General features: G+C 31.9%; 1 protein-coding gene across 2 annotated transcripts in view; it reads right to left on the bottom strand.

Moving 5' to 3' along the window:
- Nucleotides 1–23,786, bottom strand: part of LOC149267572 (secretory carrier-associated membrane protein 1-like) — a 194,561-nt gene that overhangs the window by 57,910 nt on the left and 112,865 nt on the right. The gene's annotated exons all lie outside the window — the stretch shown is intronic.

Genomic DNA, 23,786 nt, shown 5'->3' with positions numbered 1-23,786 from the left:
AGGTTACATATTAAATTTTGAAATCTTTAAATTTCAAGTTACAGGTTAAATTTTGAAATTATTGGTTACTATGGTTACATGTTAGATTTTGAAATCTTTGGTTACTATTGTTACCAGACATCTAGGTAGGCATTATATCACTAGGAAATTATGAATACTACTCAACAATATATGAATACTAATTATAATTATAATGTTGGATGAAAAAACAATCTACTCAACAATGGGATGTCTTTGTTTTTATATTAGATTATGATTAAGTTAGGACCAAGTATAATATTAGATGGAAGAATGATCTTCTCAAAGGTGAGTTTTTAACCTTTTTTTTCATACTAGATTATATCTATATTATGGCCAATTACAATGTTGGAAAAAGAAATTATCTCCTCAATAGTGGGATATTGTCACTTTCATACTAGATTATGCCTCGGCCACAAACAACTACAATGTTGGATGGGAGAACCATCTGCTCAATGGTAGGATGTTGTCACTTTCATACTAGATTGTGCCTAGGTCACAACTAACTATAATGTTGGATGGAAGAATGATCATTGAATGAGAAATGATCTCCTCAATAGTGGGACTTTATCACTTTCATACTAGATTATGCCTAATCTAGGGCCAACTACAATGTTTGATGGAACAATGATCTCCTCAACTGTGGAATTTTCTCACTAAGATTGTGTGAGATTTGGTTAAGCCTAGATCCCCATGATATAATGTAACCCCCATAATTGGCTCCCAACCTTAACCCCTTCCCACGAGATTTGAACTTGAGATTTGATGGGGACTAAACCCTAGACAAACCAATTGGTCTCCACCTCATGTTTTATTAATTTTAACTATCTAGAAAGAATCAATAGGTTTGTACATGCAAATTTGAATGAAGGTTTTGGAAAGTATGTATATCGATTTAAAACAAGAGCTTGTATAACTCAATGGATGAAACTATGGCATGTTGGCATAAAATATGGAGGCTTTGCTAAAATGAAAAGCATTGTGGTGATCCACAAAACATTGTCATCCCTAATCTTAATTATGAACATAAGAAGTCCATCTTTAATAGGAACAAAAATGACATTATAGATATTATGATGACCTACATTTCAAGGGAGATTTGGTTCTGTACTAGTGGAATACACTAACCAAGTGAACTCTAGGAGATTTTGAAGTTGTTCTACAAGGTTGATGAAAGTCAAATTATGCAACTTGAGAAAGAGTTGGTCTCTATATAACCTCTCTCTTTTGATAGGTTTGTGGATTATTATCTTGTATTAAGGAGCTAGAATTAAACTTAAGAAGATGTGGAATCAATTTCTCCATGAGGAAGGGAAATCAATAGAATTGATTATAATGAATCTCAAAACACATGGTTTTTTATGTTACTTTGATTCATATTTCTCATTGTTGATTAGGGCACAAGGAAAACTAATTAATCAAGGGAAGATTAGTAATATACAACATTCACATTTCATTAAGGGAAAGGCAAATAGAATTACAGAGAAGGAGGTCTAGAAGGAAATCAAGTAAAAGGGCATAATGGAGATGTTGATAAAAATTGTGAAGATTAAATTGATAGAAGAAAGGATAGAGGTGTTAGTCAAGAATATGCTAAGAAAATCGATAACAAAGATGTGTTATTACTATGGAAATGCAAGGAACTTTGCAAAGACTTCTTGGAAGTCTAAGGTTTTTTACTTTGAGGATAATATTAAGAGACTTGAAGGCAAACAAATGACCATTTAACCAATGATGTGAACAATACAACAAAGGTGGTAGTAATCATACTTTTTTTTTATCAAAACATGGTTTCTATCAAGTGTTACATTCTCATACTTATCAAAGAGAATGGATAGTTGAGTCTAGTCATTTGTGTCATATTGCTAATAATACTCATATCTTTTCTCTTGCACCAGGGAAAACAAGAGAAGATGTTTTTCATGGATGACTATGCACTTAATGTTATTGGTGTTGGTAGGGTAGATTGTGGAAATGGTGTAATCCATGATGATTACCATGTACCTAATGTAAGTGCAAATTAATTTTTCATTCCACAACTCACCCAAACTAGCTAAGCAAGTTTATATGAGTGATATTAACAATAATTTGAAGTTTTGGTTGAAGGTATCCTTACATTCAAGTATGGAGTATATAAATTTTGAGTTTGTTGGTGAGGGTATCCTTGACCTCAAAATAGACTATATATTTTTTTTTGACTTTAAGGGTGTAAAATCAGCATGAAAGATAAATGCCTATAAATTTCATAGAAATGTTGAATATGGTTCATGGACTCCTTATATAGGATCGTAATAAAAATTCATGTGGGGGATGTGCTATTGGTAAGCATCACTAAGAAAATTTTGAGAAAGGGAAATCTTGGAGGTCAAAAGATAGTGTTGAAGCTTGTGCATAGTGACCTTTGTACAATGAAGCATCCTTCTTTAATAGTTCTAGGTATATTTCACATTTATTGATGAATATTACATGTTTACCTAGGTTTATGTCTTGAATACAAAGCATATGGTATTCGAAAAATAATTTCAATGAGTTTAGGGAATTTTCTTAAATTCATATTAGTTTCCTTATGAATGATTGAGGTTCGATAATGGAAGAGAAAAATGTGACTAATTCCTTTGAAGGAAACCTATCCCAAAATGGTAGAGATATTTCATGGAAAATAGCAATGTCTTGCACACCCTAGAAAAATGGTGTTGAGAGGTAACAAAATTTTGACTAAATGCATAGATGTTTACTTTAAACAAAGGAAATACCAAGAAATTTTTGGAAAAGGTTTTTAGCTTCTCCAATTTCGTACTAAATAGGATTCTTGCAAGGGTAACATGAGATTTCATTCCTCTTTGGAAATAGAGTTGAAGGAAGCATCAATTTGACACCTTGATACCTTTGTATACATAGACTGGGTTCATAATCCAAATGAAAAGTGAAAAAATGTTGGACCTCAAGAGGAGTGAAAAAGATGTATAATGATCAACTCTTCTTAAGAGTTGAAATTATATCAACTATTATCTAATTAAGGAAGAAGTGATCATTTGATGAGATGTTATATTTGATGAGCATACATTGTTATGTTTTGGATTTACTATGAAAATGTTCAAGCAATGTTTCTAGGTTTCTCCATGAGATTTGGAGTACATGGTGTATGATCAACCCTTTGATGGTGGATGATGGATTTGCACATTAGAGATGGTCCATGATATATTTTCACGTTGGAAATGGCTTAATAGATTTTTAACCTTAGCTAAGTGCTTACATGACATTATTACTTGGGGAAATTCCTTCAGATAGATTAGTTAGATTCTACATGTTGGCCACATTTAGGAGGTTTCTTGCTTTGAGAATTCCTTGTCTTATGGGATGAGTGTTTAGCACCTTGGAGGAGGAATTGGGACTTAAATAAGATGGGCTAGCTTGGATGCTTGCATGGCGGTCTATAGTTGACTTTAGTGCCTAGATTATGATAGTGTTGACACAAGGGGAGTAGACTAAGTGGAAATGCATGGATTGGGAGGCTCATTGGAACCATTAAATACTTAAAGGGGGAATTTTGGGTACATTGTATTTGTTCCCTTGCATTTGCAAGCTTGCTAATAATGACATAAGCTTGGAGCTCAACATTAATACCCTTAAGGGTATCACTACACACATGTGATGCTAAATTTGTTTTTGTGGGTTTCCTATAAGGCAATAGGTCCATATATGTATTATTGGCATCAATTATCTATCATTTATATGGAGGAAGGAAAGAGTCCTTTCACATTCATTGATTCTTATCATACTTTTGGTATTGATAAGACTAAGAGGAGTGCATTAATATTCCTCTTTCTCTTGGACTATATTTTATACCTTATCTCTATTACTTTTGAGTCACTAAGTTTTGTTAAACTTTTTGGATCATTTTGAATACCAGGATTAGGGTTTAAATTGCTTGATAATTAGAGATTAGGATTTTGAGATGAAACCATGGGTTATACTTGTTGAATTAAATAAGAATTGAAGATATCTTGTATTTGAGTACATGCTTGTGTGAATTCAACCTATTGGAGCTCCTTGATGTGAGATATGGTTCTCACTATTTTCCCTAGCTAAGGTTTTGGAGAGTTAGAGGATTGTACTAGCCATGGGTAAGGCTATGGTGTATACATGAATTTCTCATTTATACATATTAATGAACTTCTCAATTGTTCAATACTTGTATAATTGCTTATTTTGATTTTAGTCATCTATGTCTTCATGGTTTAGTAATTAGAAACACTTATATGTCTTATTGGTTTGAAATAAATTAAGGGTACAATTTTTAAATAAATTGACATGTATAATGAAGAAGTTAGGGTTTTTTTTATTTTTGGGGGGAGGAGGGGGGCTATATTTACATTTGTCATAATTCATTTTCAAATATGTTATATGTATGATAAGATTTCCTTAGAGGGTTAAAATATATCAACATGATTTAGGATCTTATATTTTGAATTTGCCTAGTTGATTGGGGTTGTTGAAAGTTGAAATATTGTCATTTGTTATTGCTGTTTTATTTATATTTCACTATAACAATATGGCTCAAAATTCAAAGTTAATGTCTAGGAAACCTCTAGTTAAGAGGTAATTTTTTTTTTTGCATCTTGTGTTCAAGTTGTAATGCACTCAATTTCTAAATTAACCAACATACATTTTAAATTGACTACCCAAATTCTACTTGAATTCCTATAATTGAATATACTACAAGTTGAAATGGTAAATATCAATCCACTTACAACATTGTTAGGTTTAATCACAATAAAGGTGTTGTAGGGACACCTTTTATACGGAAGAATCATTATCTTAAGTGGGTAACAAGGACCGTTGAGGTTGTTAGTAGTGATGTGGATTATGCAAATTATTAAAGGAAGACTCATGTGTAGAAAAAACAAGGTAATGTTTCTCTCGATGTGCATCTTCTAGACACATGTGATCAATAAGTGTAAAAATGATGTGGCTAAGGAATATAATTCCTTACTAAAGAAAAAAATTGGATATTCCCTCCCTATCCATAAGATAAAAGTGTTAAAATGTAAGATGGAGTTATTAGGGCTCATAATCCTAGACTAGTAGTAAAGAGTTTTCCTTTAAAAGGAATGTATAGACTACATGGATTCATTTTCTCACGTAGCCAAGATATATAATTTTTTCTCTTGCTACATTTTTTGGTTAGGAGATCCATCAAATGGATGTGAAGAGTTCCTTCTTACATTTAGGAAATATATATGGAGAAAACCCATAGTTTTATGTAAGACAATAATCTTATGTGCATATTGAAGAAAAAATTATATCATTTGAAAGTTGAAACAAACACCTAGGGAATGGTATTAGAAATTTGACAGTTTGCTTCTTCCATTGGGATTCTAGCATTATGAATTAGATCACTTTATTTTTCATTGCGTGTGAATGATGTGGTTTCTTAATTGTGATCTACGTGAAGTCTTTGATTATAGCTAGAAACAATGGTACTTCAATTTTTAGTTTAGGATCAAAATTGAAAGATGCATTTGAAATGACCAACCTATATCTTTTGTAATTAATTCTTAGCATGCAAGTTGTGTAGTTGGGTTATGGTATCTTTATTCCTTGGTTGAAATATGCTTTACATCTCTTCAAGATATTTAAAATGAAAATTGCAAACCTTTCTATGCTACATTACATAAGGTAGTTGGGCTTATAAAGTATTGTGATTCTCCCAAATTCAATGCCACTGTCTATGGGAAACTTGATGGTAGAATATGTAGTTTACTTATACTATACTTGATATTGCCTATGTTTTTAGTTTTTCATAGGTTCATGCAATATGAAAAAGATTCATTTATTGTCCACAACAAGGATTTTTTCAATATATCAAACATGCATTTCACTATGGCATTAAGTATTTTAGAAAAAAACTTGATTCAATTGGTTTAACATGCACACCCCAAATGTTTAGTGATGAGGATGATTATATGTTTACTTTTCAACATATGTTTCATCTCGAATCTAGTCTGGTTATTTGATTGCAAAAAGAACTATGTTTTTTTCTTATCAGTACCAAAAGTTGAAAACATTGGAGCAAGAAATATTGGAATTGATTTAATTTCAATTGAAAGTATGTATATCTATTTAAAGCAAGAGCTTGTATAACGCAATGGATGAAACTATGGCATGTTGGCATAAAATATGGAGACTTTGCTAAAATGAAAAGCATTGTGGCTATCCACAAAACATTGTCATCCCTAATCTTAATTATGAACATAAGAAGTCCATCTTTAATAGGAACAAATAACTTGAGAAAGAGTTGGTCTCGATATGACCTCTCTCTTTTGATAGGTTTGTGGATTATTATCTTGTATTAAGGAGCTAGAATTAAACTTAAGAAGATGTGGAATCAATTTCTCCATGAGGAAGGGAAATCAAGAGAATTGATTATAATGAATCTCAAAACACATGGTTTTTTATGTTACTTTGGTTCATATTTCTCATTGTTGATTAGGGCACAAGGAAAACTAATTAAACAAGGGAAGATTAGTAATATACAACATTCACATTTCATTAAGGGAAAGGCAAATAGAATTACAGAGAAGGAGGTCTAGAAGGAATCAAGTAAAAGGGCATAATGGAGATGTTGATAAAAATTGTGAAGATTAAATTGATAGAAGAAAGGATAGAGGTGTTAGTCAAGAATATGCTAAGAAAATCGATAACAAAGATGTTTTATTACTATGGAAATGCAAGGAACTTTGCAAAGACTTCTTGGAAGTCTAAAGTTTTTTACTTGAGGATAATATTAAGAGACTTGAAGGCAAACAAATGACCATTTAACCAATGATGTGAACAATACAACAAAGGTGGTAGTAATCATACTTTTTTTTTATTATCAAAACATGGTTTCTATCAAGTGTTACATTCTCATACTTATCAAAGAGAATGGATAGTTGAGTCTGGTCATTTGTGTCATATTGCTAATAATACTCATATCTTTTCTCATGCACGAAGGAAAACAAGAGAAGATGTTTTTCATGGATGACTATGCACTTAATGTTATTGGTGTTGGTAGGGTAGATTGTGGAAATGGTGTAATCCATGATGATTACCATGTACCTAATGTAAGTGCAAATTAATTTTTCATTCCACAACTCACCCAAACTAGCTAAGCAAGTTTATATGAGTGATATTAACAATAATTTGAAGTTTTGGTTGAAGGTATCCTTACATTCAAGTATGGAGTATATAAATTTTGAGTTTGTTGGTGAGGGTATCCTTGACCTCAAAATAAACTATATATATTTTTTTGACTTTAAGGGTGTAAAATCAGCATGAAAGATAAATGCCTATAAATTTCATAGAAATGTTGAATATGGTTCATGGACTCCTTATATAGGATCGTAATAAAAATTCATGTGGGGGATGTGCTATTGGTAAGCATCACTAAGAAAATTTTGAGAAAGGGAAATCTTGGAGGTCAAAAGATAGTGTTGAAGCTTGTGCATAGTGACCTTTGTACAATGAAGCATCCTTCTTTAATAGTTCTAGGTATATTTCACATTTATTGATGAATATTACATGTTTACCTAGGTTTATGTCTTGAATACAAAGGATATGGTATTCGAAAAATAATTTCAATGAGTTTAGGGAATTTTCTTAAATTCATATTAGTTTCCTTATGAATGATTGAGGTTCGATAATGGAAGAGAAAAATGTGACTAATTCCTTTGAAGGAAACCTATCCCAAAATGGTAGAGATATTTCATGGAAAATAGCAATGTCTTGCACACCCTAGAAAAATGGTGTTGAGAGGTAAAAAAAAATTGACTAAATGCATAGATGTTTACTTTAAACAAAGGAAATACCAAGAAATTTTTGGAAGAGGTTTTTAGCTTCTCCAATTTCGTACTAAATAGGATTCTTGCAAGGGTAACATGAGATTTCATTCCTCTTTGGAAATAGAGTTGAAGGAAGCATCAATTTGACACCTTGATACCTTTGTATACATAGACTGGGTTCATAATCCAAATGAAAAGTGAAAAAATGTTGGACCTCAAGAGGAGTGAAAAAGATGTATAATGATCAACTCTTCTTAAGAGTTGAAATTATATCAACTATTATCTAATTAAGGAAGAAGTGATCATTTGATGAGATGTTATATTTGATGAGCATACATTGTTATGTTTTGGATTTACTATGAAAATGTTCAAGCAATGTTTCTAGGTTTCTCCATGAGATTTGGAGTACATGGTGTATGATCAACCCTTTGATGGTGGATGATGGATTTGCACATTAGAGATGGTCCATGATATATTTTCACGTTGGAAATGGCTTAATAGATTTTTAACCTTAGCTAAGTGCTTACATGACATTATTACTTGGGGAAATTCCTTCAGATAGATTAGTTAGATTCTACATGTTGGCCACATTTAGGAGGTTTCTTGCTTTGAGAATTCCTTGTCTTATGGGATGAGTGTTTAGCACCTTGGAGGAGGAATTGGGACTTAAATAAGATGGGCTAGCTTGGATGCTTGCATGGCGGTCTATAGTTGACTTTAGTGCCTAGATTATGATAGTGTTGACACAAGGGGAGTAGACTAAGTGGAAATGCATGGATTGGGAGGCTCATTGGAACCATTAAATACTTAAAGGGGGAATTTTGGGTACATTGTATTTGTTCCCTTGCATTTGCAAGCTTGCTAATAATGACATAAGCTTGGAGCTCAACATTAATACCCTTAAGGGTATCACTACACACATGTGATGCTAAATTTGTTTTTGTGGGTTTCCTATAAGGCAATAGGTCCATATATGTATTATTGGCATCAATTATCTATCATTTATATGGAGGAAGGAAAGAGTCCTTTCACATTCATTGATTCTTATCATACTTTTGGTATTGATAAGACTAAGAGGAGTGCATTAATATTCCTCTTTCTCTTGGACTATATTTTATACCTTATCTCTATTACTTTTGAGTCACTAAGTTTTGTTAAACTTTTTGGATCATTTTGAATACCAGGATTAGGGTTTAAATTGCTTGATAATTAGAGATTAGGATTTTGAGATGAAACCATGGGTTATACTTGTTGAATTAAATAAGAATTGAAGATATCTTGTATTTGAGTACATGCTTGTGTGAATTCAACCTATTGGAGCTCCTTGATGTGAGATATGGTTCTCACTATTTTCCCTAGCTAAGGTTTTGGAGAGTTAGAGGATTGTACTAGCCATGGGTAAGGCTATGGTGTATACATGAATTTCTCATTTATACATATTAATGAACTTCTCAATTGTTCAATACTTGTATAATTGCTTATTTTGATTTTAGTCATCTATGTCTTCATGGTTTAGTAATTAGAAACACTTATATGTCTTATTGGTTTGAAATAAATTAAGGGTACAATTTTTAAATAAATTGACATGTATAATGAAGAAGTTAGGGTTTTTTTTATTTTTGGGGGGAGGAGGGGGGCTATATTTACATTTGTCATAATTCATTTTCAAATATGTTATATGTATGATAAGATTTCCTTAGAGGGTTAAAATATATCAACATGATTTAGGATCTTATATTTTGAATTTGCCTAGTTGATTGGGGTTGTTGAAAGTTGAAATATTGTCATTTGTTATTGCTGTTTTATTTATATTTCACTATAACAATATGGCTCAAAATTCAAAGTTAATGTCTAGGAAACCTCTAGTTAAGAGGTAATTTTTTTTTTTGCATCTTGTGTTCAAGTTGTAATGCACTCAATTTCTAAATTAACCAACATACATTTTAAATTGACTACCCAAATTCTACTTGAATTCCTATAATTGAATATACTACAAGTTGAAATGGTAAATATCAATCCACTTACAACATTGTTAGGTTTAATCACAATAAAGGTGTTGTAGGGACACCTTTTATACGGAAGAATCATTATCTTAAGTGGGTAACAAGGACCGTTGAGGTTGTTAGTAGTGATGTGGATTATGCAAATTATTAAAGGAAGACTCATGTGTAGAAAAAACAAGGTAATGTTTCTCTCGATGTGCATCTTCTAGACACATGTGATCAATAAGTGTAAAAATGATGTGGCTAAGGAATATAATTCCTTACTAAAGAAAAAAATTGGATATTCCCTCCCTATCCATAAGATAAAAGTGTTAAAATGTAAGATGGAGTTATTAGGGCTCATAATCCTAGACTAGTAGTAAAGAGTTTTCCTTTAAAAGGAATGTATAGACTACATGGATTCATTTTCTCACGTAGCCAAGATATATAATTTTTTCTCTTGCTACATTTTTTGGTTAGGAGATCCATCAAATGGATGTGAAGAGTTCCTTCTTACATTTAGGAAATATATATGGAGAAAACCCATAGTTTTATGTAAGACAATAATCTTATGTGCATATTGAAGAAAAAATTATATCATTTGAAAGTTGAAACAAACACCTAGGGAATGGTATTAGAAATTTGACAGTTTGCTTCTTCCATTGGGATTCTAGCATTATGAATTAGATCACTTTATTTTTCATTGCGTGTGAATGATGTGGTTTCTTAATTGTGATCTACGTGAAGTCTTTGATTATAGCTAGAAACAATGGTACTTCAATTTTTAGTTTAGGATCAAAATTGAAAGATGCATTTGAAATGACCAACCTATATCTTTTGTAATTAATTCTTAGCATGCAAGTTGTGTAGTTGGGTTATGGTATCTTTATTCCTTGGTTGAAATATGCTTTACATCTCTTCAAGATATTTAAAATGAAAATTGCAAACCTTTCTATGCTACATTACATAAGGTAGTTGGGCTTATAAAGTATTGTGATTCTCCCAAATTCAATGCCACTGTCTATGGGAAACTTGATGGTAGAATATGTAGTTTACTTATACTATACTTGATATTGCCTATGTTTTTAGTTTTTCATAGGTTCATGCAATATGAAAAAGATTCATTTATTGTCCACAACAAGGATTTTTTCAATATATCAAACATGCATTTCACTATGGCATTAAGTATTTTAGAAAAAAACTTGATTCAATTGGTTTAACATGCACACCCCAAATGTTTAGTGATGAGGATGATTATATGTTTACTTTTCAACATATGTTTCATCTCGAATCTAGTCTGGTTATTTGATTGCAAAAAGAACTATGTTTTTTTCTTATCAGTACCAAAAGTTGAAAACATTGGAGCAAGAAATATTGGAATTGATTTAATTTCAATTGAAAGTATGTATATCTATTTAAAGCAAGAGCTTGTATAACGCAATGGATGAAACTATGGCATGTTGGCATAAAATATGGAGACTTTGCTAAAATGAAAAGCATTGTGGCTATCCACAAAACATTGTCATCCCTAATCTTAATTATGAACATAAGAAGTCCATCTTTAATAGGAACAAATAACTTGAGAAAGAGTTGGTCTCGATATGACCTCTCTCTTTTGATAGGTTTGTGGATTATTATCTTGTATTAAGGAGCTAGAATTAAACTTAAGAAGATGTGGAATCAATTTCTCCATGAGGAAGGGAAATCAAGAGAATTGATTATAATGAATCTCAAAACACATGGTTTTTTATGTTACTTTGGTTCATATTTCTCATTGTTGATTAGGGCACAAGGAAAACTAATTAAACAAGGGAAGATTAGTAATATACAACATTCACATTTCATTAAGGGAAAGGCAAATAGAATTACAGAGAAGGAGGTCTAGAAGGAATCAAGTAAAAGGGCATAATGGAGATGTTGATAAAAATTGTGAAGATTAAATTGATAGAAGAAAGGATAGAGGTGTTAGTCAAGAATATGCTAAGAAAATCGATAACAAAGATGTTTTATTACTATGGAAATGCAAGGAACTTTGCAAAGACTTCTTGGAAGTCTAAAGTTTTTTACTTGAGGATAATATTAAGAGACTTGAAGGCAAACAAATGACCATTTAACCAATGATGTGAACAATACAACAAAGGTGGTAGTAATCATACTTTTTTTTTTATTATCAAAACATGGTTTCTATCAAGTGTTACATTCTCATACTTATCAAAGAGAATGGATAGTTGAGTCTGGTCATTTGTGTCATATTGCTAATAATACTCATATCTTTTCTCATGCACGAAGGAAAACAAGAGAAGATGTTTTTCATGGATGACTATGCACTTAATGTTATTGGTGTTGGTAGGGTAGATTGTGGAAATGGTGTAATCCATGATGATTACCATGTACCTAATGTAAGTGCAAATTAATTTTTCATTCCACAACTCACCCAAACTAGCTAAGCAAGTTTATATGAGTGATATTAACAATAATTTGAAGTTTTGGTTGAAGGTATCCTTACATTCAAGTATGGAGTATATAAATTTTGAGTTTGTTGGTGAGGGTATCCTTGACCTCAAAATAAACTATATATATTTTTTTGACTTTAAGGGTGTAAAATCAGCATGAAAGATAAATGACTATAAATTTCATAGAAATGTTGAATATGGTTCATGGACTCCTTATATAGGATCCTAATAAAAATTCATGTGGGGGATGTGCTATTGGTAAGCATCACTAAGAAAATTTTGAGAAAGGGAAATCTTGGAGGTCAAAAGATAGTGTTGAAGCTTGTGCATAGTGACCTTTGTACAATGAAGCATCCTTCTTTAATAGTTCTAGGTATATTTCACATTTATTGATGAATATTACATGTTTACCTAGGTTTATGTCTTGAATACAAAGGATATGGTATTCGAAAAATAATTTCAATGAGTTTAGGGAATTTTCTTAAATTCATATTAGTTTCCTTATGAATGATTGAGGTTCGATAATGGAAGAGAAAAATGTGACTAATTCCTTTGAAGGAAACCTATCCCAAAATGGTAGAGATATTTCATGGAAAATAGCAATGTCTTGCACACCCTAGAAAAATGGTGTTGAGAGGTAAAAAATTTTTGACTAAATGCATAGATGTTTACTTTAAACAAAGGAAATACCAAGAAATTTTTGGAAGAGGTTTTTAGCTTCTCCAATTTCGTACTAAATAGGATTCTTGCAAGGGTAACATGAGATTTCATTCCTCTTTGGAAATAGAGTTGAAGGAAGCATCAATTTGACACCTTGATACCTTTGTATACATAGACTGGGTTCATAATCCAAATGAAAAGTGAAAAAATGTTGGACCTCAAGAGGAGTGAAAAAGATGTATAATGATCAACTCTTCTTAAGAGTTGAAATTATATCAACTATTATCTAATTAAGGAAGAAGTGATCATTTGATGAGATGTTATATTTGATGAGCATACATTGTTATGTTTTGGATTTACTATGAAAATGTTCAAGCAATGTTTCTAGGTTTCTCCATGAGATTTGGAGTACATGGTGTATGATCAACCCTTTGATGGTGGATGATGGATTTGCACATTAGAGATGGTCCATGATATATTTTCACGTTGGAAATGGCTTAATAGATTTTTAACCTTAGCTAAGTGCTTACATGACATTATTACTTGGGGAAATTCCTTCAGATAGATTAGTTAGATTCTACATGATGGCCACATTTAGGAGGTTTCTTGCTTTGAGAATTCCTTGTCTTATGGGATGAGTGTTTAGCACCTTGGAGGAGGAATTGGGACTTAAATAAGATGGGCTAGCTTGGATGCTTGCATGGCGGTCTATAGTTGACTTTAGTGCCTAGATTATGATAGTGTTGACACAAGGGGAGTAGACTAAGTGGAAATGCATGGATTGGGAGGCTCATTGGAACCATTAAATACTTAAAGGGGGAATTTTGGGTACATTGTATTTGTTCCCTTGCATTTGCAAGCTTGCTAATAATGACATAAGCTTGGAGCTCAACATTAATACCCTTAAGGGTATCACTACACACATGTGATGCTAAATTTGTTTTTGTGGGTTTCCTATAAGGCAATAGGTCCATATATGTATTATTGGCATCAATTATCTATCATTTATATGGAGGAAGGAAAGAGTCCTTTCACATTCATTGATTCTTATCATACTTTTGGTATTGATAAGACTAAGAGGAGTGCATTAATATTCCTCTTTCTCTTGGACTATATTTTATACCTTATCTCTATTACTTTTGAGTCACTAAGTTTTGTTAAACTTTTTGGATCATTTTGAATACCAGGATTAGGGTTTAAATTGCTTGATAATTAGAGATTAGGATTTTGAGATGAAACCATGGGTTATACTTGTTGAATTAAATAAGAATTGAAGATATCTTGTATTTGAGTACATGCTTGTGTGAATTCAACCTATTGGAGCTCCTTGATGTGAGATATGGTTCTCACTATTTTCCCTAGCTAAGGTTTTGGAGAGTTAGAGGATTGTACTAGCCATGGGTAAGGCTATGGTGTATACATGAATTTCTCATTTACACATATTAATGAACTTCCCAATTGTTCATTACTTGTATAATTGCTTATTTTGATTTTAGTCATCTATGTCTTCATGGTTTAGTAATTAGAAACACTTATATGTCTTATTGGTTTAAAATAAATTAAGGGTACAATTTTTAAATAAATTGACATGTATAATGAAGAAGTTAGGGTTTTTTTATTTTTATTTTTTATTTTTGGGGGGATGAGGGGGGCTATATTTACATTTGTCATAATTCATTTTCAAATATGTTATATGTATGATAAGATTTCCTTAGAGGGTTAAAATATATCAACATGATTTAGGATCTTATATTTTGAATTTGCCTAGTTGATTGGGGTTGTTGAAAGTTGAAATATTGTCATTTGTTATTGTTGTTTTATTTATATTTCACTATAACAATATGGCTCAAAATTCAAAGTTAATGTCTAGGAAACCTCTAGTTAAGAGGTAATTTTTTTTTTTGCATCTTGTGTTCAAGTTGTAATGCACTCAATTTCTAAATTAACCAACATACATTTTAAATTGACTACCCAAATTCTACTTGAATTCCTATAATTGAATATACTACAAGTTGAAATGGTAAATATCAATCCACTTACAACATTGTTAGGTTTAATCACAATAAAGGTGTTGTAGGGACACCTTTTATACGGAAGAATCATTATCTTAAGTGGGTAACAAGGACCGTTGAGGTTGTTAGTAGTGATGTGGATTATGCAAATTATTAAAGGAAGACTCATGTGTAGAAAAAACAAGGTAATGTTTCTCTCGATGTGCATCTTCTAGACACATGTGATCAATAAGTGTAAAAATGATGTGGCTAAGGAATATAATTCCTTACTAAAGAAAAAAATTGGATATTCCCTCCCTATCCATAAGATAAAAGTGTTAAAATGTAAGATGGAGTTATTAGGGCTCATAATCCTAGACTAGTAGTAAAGAGTTTTCCTTTAAAAGGAATGTATAGACTACATGGATTCATTTTCTCACGTAGCCAAGATATATAATTTTTTCTCTTGCTACATTTTTTGGTTAGGAGATCCATCAAATGGATGTGAAGAGTTCCTTCTTACATTTAGGAAATATATATGGAGAAAACCCATAGTTTTATGTAAGACAATAATCTTATGTGCATATTGAAGAAAAAATTATATCATTTGAAAGTTGAAACAAACACCTAGGGAATGGTATTAGAAATTTGACAGTTTGCTTCTTCCATTGGGATTCTAGCATTATGAATTAGATCACTTTATTTTTCATTGCATGTGAATGATGCGGTTTCTTAATTATGATCTACGTGAAGTCTTTGATTATAGCTAGAAACAATGGTACTTCAATTTTTAGTTTAGGATCAAAATTGAAAGATGCATTTGAAATGACCAACCTATATCTTTTGTAATTAATTCTTAGCATGCAAGTTGTGTAGTTGGGTTATGGTATCTTTATTCCTTGGTTGAAATATGCTTTACATCTCTTCAAGATATTTAAAATGAAAATTGCAAACCTTTCTATGCTACATTACATAAGGTAGTTGGGCTTATAAAGTATTGTGATTCTCCCAAATTCAATGCCACTGTCTATGGGAAACTTGATGGTAGAATATGTAGTTTACTTATACTATACTTGATATTGCCTATGTTTTTAGTTTTTCATAGGTTCATGCAATATGAAAAAGATTCATTTATTGTCCACAACAAGGATTTTTTCAATATATCAAACATGCATTTCACTATGGCATTAAGTATTTTAGAAAAAAACTTGATTCAATTGGTTTAACATGCACACCCCAAATGTTTAGTGATGAGGATGATTATATGTTTACTTTTCAACATATGTTTCATCTCGAATCTAGTCTGGTTATTTGATTGCAAAAAGAACTATGTTTTTTTCTTATCAGTACCAAAAGTTGAAAACATTGGAGCAAGAAATATTGGAATTGATTTAATTTCAATTGAAAGTATGTATATCTATTTAAAGCAAGAGCTTGTATAACGCAATGGATGAAACTATGGAATGTTGGCATAAAATATGGAGACTTTGCTAAAATGAAAAGCATTGTGGCTATCCACAAAACATTGTCATCCCTAATCTTAATTATGAACATAAGAAGTCCATCTTTAATAGGAACAAATAACTTGAGAAAGAGTTGGTCTCGATATGACCTCTCTCTTTTGATAGGTTTGTGGATTATTATCTTGTATTAAGGAGCTAGAATTAAACTTAAGAAGATGTGGAATCAATTTCTCCATGAGGAAGGGAAATCAAGAGAATTGATTATAATGAATCTCAAAACACATGGTTTTTTATGTTACTTTGGTTCATATTTCTCATTGTTGATTAGGGCACAAGGAAAACTAATTAAACAAGGGAAGATTAGTAATATACAACATTCACATTTCATTAAGGGAAAGGCAAATAGAATTACAGAGAAGGAGGTCTAGAAGGAATCAAGTAAAAGGGCATAATGGAGATGTTGATAAAAATTGTGAAGATTAAATTGATAGAAGAAAGGATAGAGGTGTTAGTCAAGAATATGCTAAGAAAATCGATAACAAAGATGTTTTATTACTATGGAAATGCAAGGAACTTTGCAAAGACTTCTTGGAAGTCTAAAGTTTTTTACTTTGAGGATAATATTAAGAGACTTGAAGGCAAACAAATGACCATTTAACCAATGATGTGAACAATACAACAAAGGTGGTAGTAATCATACTTTTTTTTTATTATCAAAACATGGTTTCTATCAAGTGTTACATTCTCATACTTATCAAAGAGAATGGATAGTTGAGTCTGGTCATTTGTTTCATATTGCTAATAATACTCATATCTTTTCTCATGCACGAAGGAAAACAAGAGAAGATGTTTTTCATGGATGACTATGCACTTAATGTTATTGGTGTTGGTAGGGTAGATTGTGGAAATGGTGTAATCCATGATGATTACCATGTACCTAATGTAAGTGCAAATTAATTTTTCATTCCACAACTCACCCAAACTAGCTAAGCAAGTTTATATGAGTGATATTAACAATAATTTGAAGTTTTGGTTGAAGGTATCCTTACATTCAAGTATGGAGTATATAAATTTTGAGTTTGTTGGTGAGGGTATACTTGACCTCAAAATAGACTATATATATATTTTTGACTTTAAGGGTGTAAAATCGGCATGAAAGATAAATGCCTCTAAATTTCATAGGAATGTTGAATACGGTAAGCGTCCTAATAAAAATTCATGTGGGGGATGTGCTATTGGTAAGCATCACTAAGAAAATTTTGAGAAAGGGAAATCTTGGAGGTCAAAAGATAGTGTTGAAGCTTGTGCATAGTGACCTTTGTACAATGAAGCATCCTTGTTTAATAGTTCTAGGTATATTTCACATTTGTTGATGAATATTACATGTTTACCTAGGTTTATGTCTCGAATACAAAGGATATGGTATTAGAAAAATAATTTCAATGAGTTTAGGGAATTTTCTTAAATTCATATTAGTTTCCTTATGAATGATTGAGGTTCGATAATGGAAGAGAAAAATGTGACTAATTCCTTTGAAGGAAACCTATCCCAAAATGGTAGAGATATTTCATGGAAAATAGCAATGTCTTGCACACCCTAGAAAAATGGTGTTGAGAGGTAACAAAATTTTGACTAAATGCATAGATGTTTACTTTAAACAAAGGGAATACAGAGAAATTTTTGGAAGAGGTTTTTAGCTTCTCAAATTTCGTACTAAATAGGATTGTTACAAGGGTAACATGAGATGTCATTCCTCTTTGGAAATAGAGTTGAAGGAAGCATCAATTTGACACCTTGATACCTTTGTATACATAGACTGGGTTCATAATCCAAATGAAAAGTGAAAAAATGTTGGACCTCAAGAGGAGTGAAAAAGATGTATAATGATCAACTCTTCTTAAGAGTTGAAATTATATCAACTATTATCTAATTAAGAAAGAAGTGATCATTTGATGAGATGTTATATTTGATGAGCATGCATTGTTATGTTTTGGATTTACTATGAACATGTTCAAGCAATGTTTCTAGGTTTCTCCATGAGATTTGGAGTACATGGTGTATGATCAACCCTTTGATGGTGGATGATGGATTTGCACATTAGAGATGGTCCATGATATATTTTCACGTTGGAAATGGCTTAATAGATTTTTAACCTTAGCTAAGTGCTTACATGACATTATTACTTGGGGAAATTCCTTCAGATAGATTAGTTAGATTCTACATGTTGGCCACATTTAGGAGGTTTCTTGCTTTGAGAATTCCTTGTCTTATGGGATGAGTGTTGAGCACCTTGGAGGAGGAATTGGGACTTAAATAAGATGGGCTAGCTTGGATGCTTGCATGGTGGTCTATAGTTGACTTTAGTGCCTAGATTATGATAGTGTTGACACAAGGGGAGTAGACTAAGTGGAAATGCATGGATTGGGAGGCTCATTGGAATCATTAAATACTTAAAGGGGGAATTTTGGGTACATTCTATTTGTTCCCTTGCATTTGCAAGCTTGCTAATAATGACATAAGCTTGGAGCTCAACATTAATACCCTTAAGGGTATCACTACACACATGTGATGCTAAATGTGTTTTTGTGGGTTTCCTATAAGGCAATAGGTCCATATATGTATTATTGGCATCCATTATCTATCATATATATGGAGGAAGGAAAGAGTCCTTTCACATTCATTGATTCTTATCATACTTTTGGTATTTATAAGACTAAAAGGAGTGCATTAATATTCCTCTTTCTCTTGGATTATATTTTATACCTTATCTCTCTTACTTTTGAGTCACTAAGTTTTTTTAAACTTTTTGGAGCATTTTGAATACCAGGATTAGGGTTTAAGTTGCTTGATAATTAGAGATTAGGATTTTGAGATGAAACCATGGGTTATACTTGTTGAATTAAATAAGAAGTGAAGATATCTTGTATTTGAGTACATGCTTGTGTGAATTCAACCTATTGGAGCTTCTTGATGTGAGATATGGTTCTCACTATTTTCCCTAGCTAAGGTTTTGGAGAGTTAGAGGATTGTACTAGCCATGGGTAAGGCTATGGTGTATACATGAATTTCTCATTTATACATATTAATGAACTCCCCAATTGTTCATTACTTGTATAATTGCTTATTTTGATTTTAGTCATCTATGTCTTCATGGTTTAGTATTTAGAAACACTTATATGTCTTATTGGTTTGAAATAAATTAAGGGTACAATTTTTAAATAAATTGACATGTATAATGAAGAAGTTTGGGTTTTTTTATTTTTATTTTTAATTTTTGGGGGGAGGAGGGGGGGCTATATTTACATTTGTCATAATTCATTTTCAAATATGTTATATGTATGGTAAGATTTCCTTAGAGGGTTAAAATATATCAACATGATTTAGGATCTTATATTTTGAATTTGCCTAGTTGATTGGGGTTGTTGAAAGTTGAAATATTTTCATTTGTTATTGTTGTTTTATTTATATTTCACTATAACAATATGGCTCAAAATTCAAAGTTAATGTCTAGGAAACCTCTAGTTAAGAGGTAATTTTTTTTTTTGAGTCTTGTGTTCAAGTTGTAATGCACTCAATTTCTAAATTAACCAACATACATTTTAAATTGACTACCCAAATTCTACTTGAATTCCTATAATTGAATATACTACAAGTTGAAATGGTAAATATCAATCCACTTACAACATTGTTAGGTTTAATCACGATAAAGGTGTTGTAGGACACCTTTGATACGGGAGAATCATTATCTTAAGTGGGTAAGAAGGACCGTTGAGGTTGTTAGTAGTGATGTGGATTATGCAAATTATTGAAGGAAGACTCATGTGTAGAAAAAACAAGGGAATGTTTCTCTAGGTGTGCATCTTCTAGAGACATGTGATCAATAAGTGTAAAAATGATGTGGCTAAGGAATATAATTCCTTACTAAAGAAAAAAATTGGATATTCCCTCCCTATCCATAAGATAAAAGTGTTAAAATGTAAAGGGGTATATATGACACATTTTACATTAGATGGAGTTATTAGGGCTCATAATCCTAGACTAGTAGTAAAGAGTTTTCCTTCAAAAGGAATGTATAGACTACATGGATTCATTTTCTCGCGTAGCCAAGATATATAATTTTTTCTCTTGCTACAATTTTTGGTTAGGAGATCCATCAAATGGATGTGAAGAGTTCCTTCTTACATTTAGGAAATATATATGGAGAAAACCCATAGTTTTATGTAACACAATAATCTTATGTGCATATTGAAGAAACAATTATATCATTTGAAAGTTGAAACAAACACCTAGGGAATGGCATTAGAAATTTGACAGTTTGCTTCTTCCATTGGGATTCTAGCATTATGAATTAGATCACTTTATTTTTCATTGCATGTGAATGATGTGGTTTCTTAATTGTGATCTATGTGAATTCTTTGATTATAGCTAGAAACAATGGTACTTCAATTTTTAGCTTAGGATCAAAATTGAAAGATGCATTTGAAATGACCAACCTATATCTTTTGTAATTACTTCTTAGCATTCAAGTTGTGTAGTTGGGTTATGTTATCTTTATTCCTTGGTTGAAATATGCTTTACATCTCTTCAAGATATTTAAAATGAAAATTGCAAACCTTTCTATGCTACATTACATTAGGTAGTTGGGCTTATAAAGTATTGTGATTCTCCCAAATTCATTGCCACTGTCTATGGGAAACATGATGGTAGAATATGTATTTTACTTATACTATACTTGATATTGCCTATGTTTTTAGTTTTTCATAGGTTCATGCAATATGAAAAAGATTCATTTATTGTCCACAACAAGGATTTTTTCAATATATCAAACATGCATTTCATTATGGCATTAAGTATTTTAGAAAAAAACTTGATTCAATTGGTTTAACATGCACACTCCAAATGTTTAGTGATGGGGATGATTATGTGTTTACTTTTCAACATATGTTTCATCTCGAATCTAGTCTGGTTGTTTGATTGCAAAAAGAACTATGTTTTTTTCTTATCAGTACCAAAAGTTGAATACATTGGAGCAAGAAATATTGGAATTGATTTAATTTCAATTGAAAACCAAATGAGAGAGTATTAATATACTAAAAAAGGATAAGTTACAATGTATTGTGAAAATCATAGTACAATACAACTCATTAAGGATCATATTGCTTGATCTAGAACATAGACCAATTTCTTACATTTTACCTTCTCTTATAAAAGTAAAAACATGTCCACTACAAGCATCACTTGTTCTTTTATTAAACCCATTTGAAGCTACAAAGCAAGCAATTTCACCTTGTGACTCAATAAAAATAAATTGCATAAACATCCTTATGAGCACCAAGCTTCAAATGGTAAATTTTTATTATATTGAAATACAATAAAAATGAATTAACTTAACAATTGTTATACCTTCGATTAAGAGATTATATTTTCGATTAATTTGAAAACCATTCAACCACTAATAATTTTATGAATGAAAAATGTGGAGTCTTAATTCTATAAATTTTCACACATTGTGCTCATTATGCTTTTAGATTTTATAATAAAATATCATTCTTTGAAATATTATATCCTTACAAACATTGAGCAAGAATGGTAAACTCAAAATTTAAATATTACTAGCCAGTGCAACCTTCAAATTCTCAAGATAATGTATCATGCTCAACTTTTGCATTATTTCATATCGAAGCCAAAAATACTACATAATTATATTTTTTTTTCATCCATCTTAATTCTTTCAGAGTGGAAAAAGTGGAGGAATCAATTCATAGGACATTTTTATCGGCAAGACCCAATTTCGCAAATTGGGGTCTGAAACCTTCTCAAGATGTTTGAGGAATTAAACAATTTTTTAGGGTTGAAATTTTCCTAATTTAGTGCTACACCATTTTTTCTTATTATGTACACATACACCTTTCTAATGGTGCAATAATCACCTCAATCAGAGTGTGTAAGAAAAATTTATTCCAATCGAAAGTTGACATCCTTGTTTTAACCACCATAATTCTATAGGATGCCACATTATCCTCCATTACTCATGGGAAATGGGCCACCTGTGTGATCATGCTGAAGAAGACTCCATAAGGTCTGATGTTGTAACTATAGTGAAGATTTGAAGGAGTCAAACTTAACCATTATTGGGCTATCAAGTTGTGTTATAACCAGGCCACTAAGAAGAAAAGGGGTTTCATTCTTTTCAAGTCCATTTTATTCTGAAAATGGGAAGAGTAGAGGGATAGGGAGAGATAACATAGAGAGGAATTGTGCACTTTAGTATCCCACAGACCATAAGCCTTACTACTTTGTACTAATAGCCATTTTCTCTTCAAGAAAGACATCAAAATGGCCTCACCTTCCAGTTGGGTTATATCTCAAAAGGGTTTCCCATGATATATTTTGTGTCAATTGAAGTTTGCAAGTTTTTATTTTAGTGTTCTATATTTTATGCATATGCAATAAACAATAATTAACAAATCCAAAAATCTAAGGAGAAACAAATATTCATTGCATAATAATAATTTTCATGCATATTTAACAAGCAATAATTAACAAATCTAAAATTATGAGGAGAAATAAAAATTCAGTGTAGATTTTGTATTTTCTAATATATTTTAATAAATATGTTGTGATGAATTGTCCAGTGTAATGCCCACAACATCTTATGGGTCATATTAGTATCAGAGAAAGTTTCTTTGGGTATATTATGGGGAGTTGCAGGGGGTCTAGATCATTTAAGCTAAAAGTTGCAAAACCTTAGTCATGGCTAACTGTTGGGTTGTGTTATATTCTTTCCACGACTAACCCACGTAGTGAACCGGGGGGTTAGAGGGGGGGCGGAGCCCCCCCTTCGTTTCACCGATTACACAGCGGGGGGGTCACAAGGGGGGCGGTAGCCCCCCCCTGTTCGAGGAGTTTGAGGGGGGCGGGTAGCCCCCCTCTACTGGGTCCGGGGCAGCGCCCCGGGAAATTTTTTTTTTTGACCCTATATTAGGTTGGGTGAACCTACCTATGGTTTTCGGTCCTTGGTTTTGGACAAGATGGTTTTCAGTCCATGGTATTGGATGCTTCGTCATGTATAAATATGTATTGTAACATTGAAAGGAATATAATGAAAAATCAAGCTGGTAGTCCCAGTTTTGGGATCCAGGGGAAAATCTCTGTGTATATGTGTTTTATGTGTTATGCTCTCGTATTGTTTATTTTTTTGTGATTTAGAATTCATATGTAGGTAATTTCTGTATGGGGTTCAAACCTACATTTAGTATCAGAGGTGTTTTGGCTTCAAGGGGATGCCTTTGTTGCTGAGGGGTTTTGCTCGGGCCTGTGGTAGACCCTGTTCAGTGGGAGATCTATGAGATCGATTCTGGTGGTGAAAGAAGATGGCGAGCAGCGGAAAGATAGA

This window comes from Pinus tabuliformis, chromosome 6, assembly GCF_031772625.1.
Source record: "Pinus tabuliformis cultivar Carrire ecotype Pingquan chromosome 6, CPIR1, whole genome shotgun sequence".
In the NCBI taxonomy this organism is placed as follows: domain Eukaryota; kingdom Viridiplantae; phylum Streptophyta; class Pinopsida; order Pinales; family Pinaceae; genus Pinus; species Pinus tabuliformis.
Note: the sequence above shows the minus strand (reverse complement) of the source record. Positions and strands in the feature narration are given on the sequence as shown.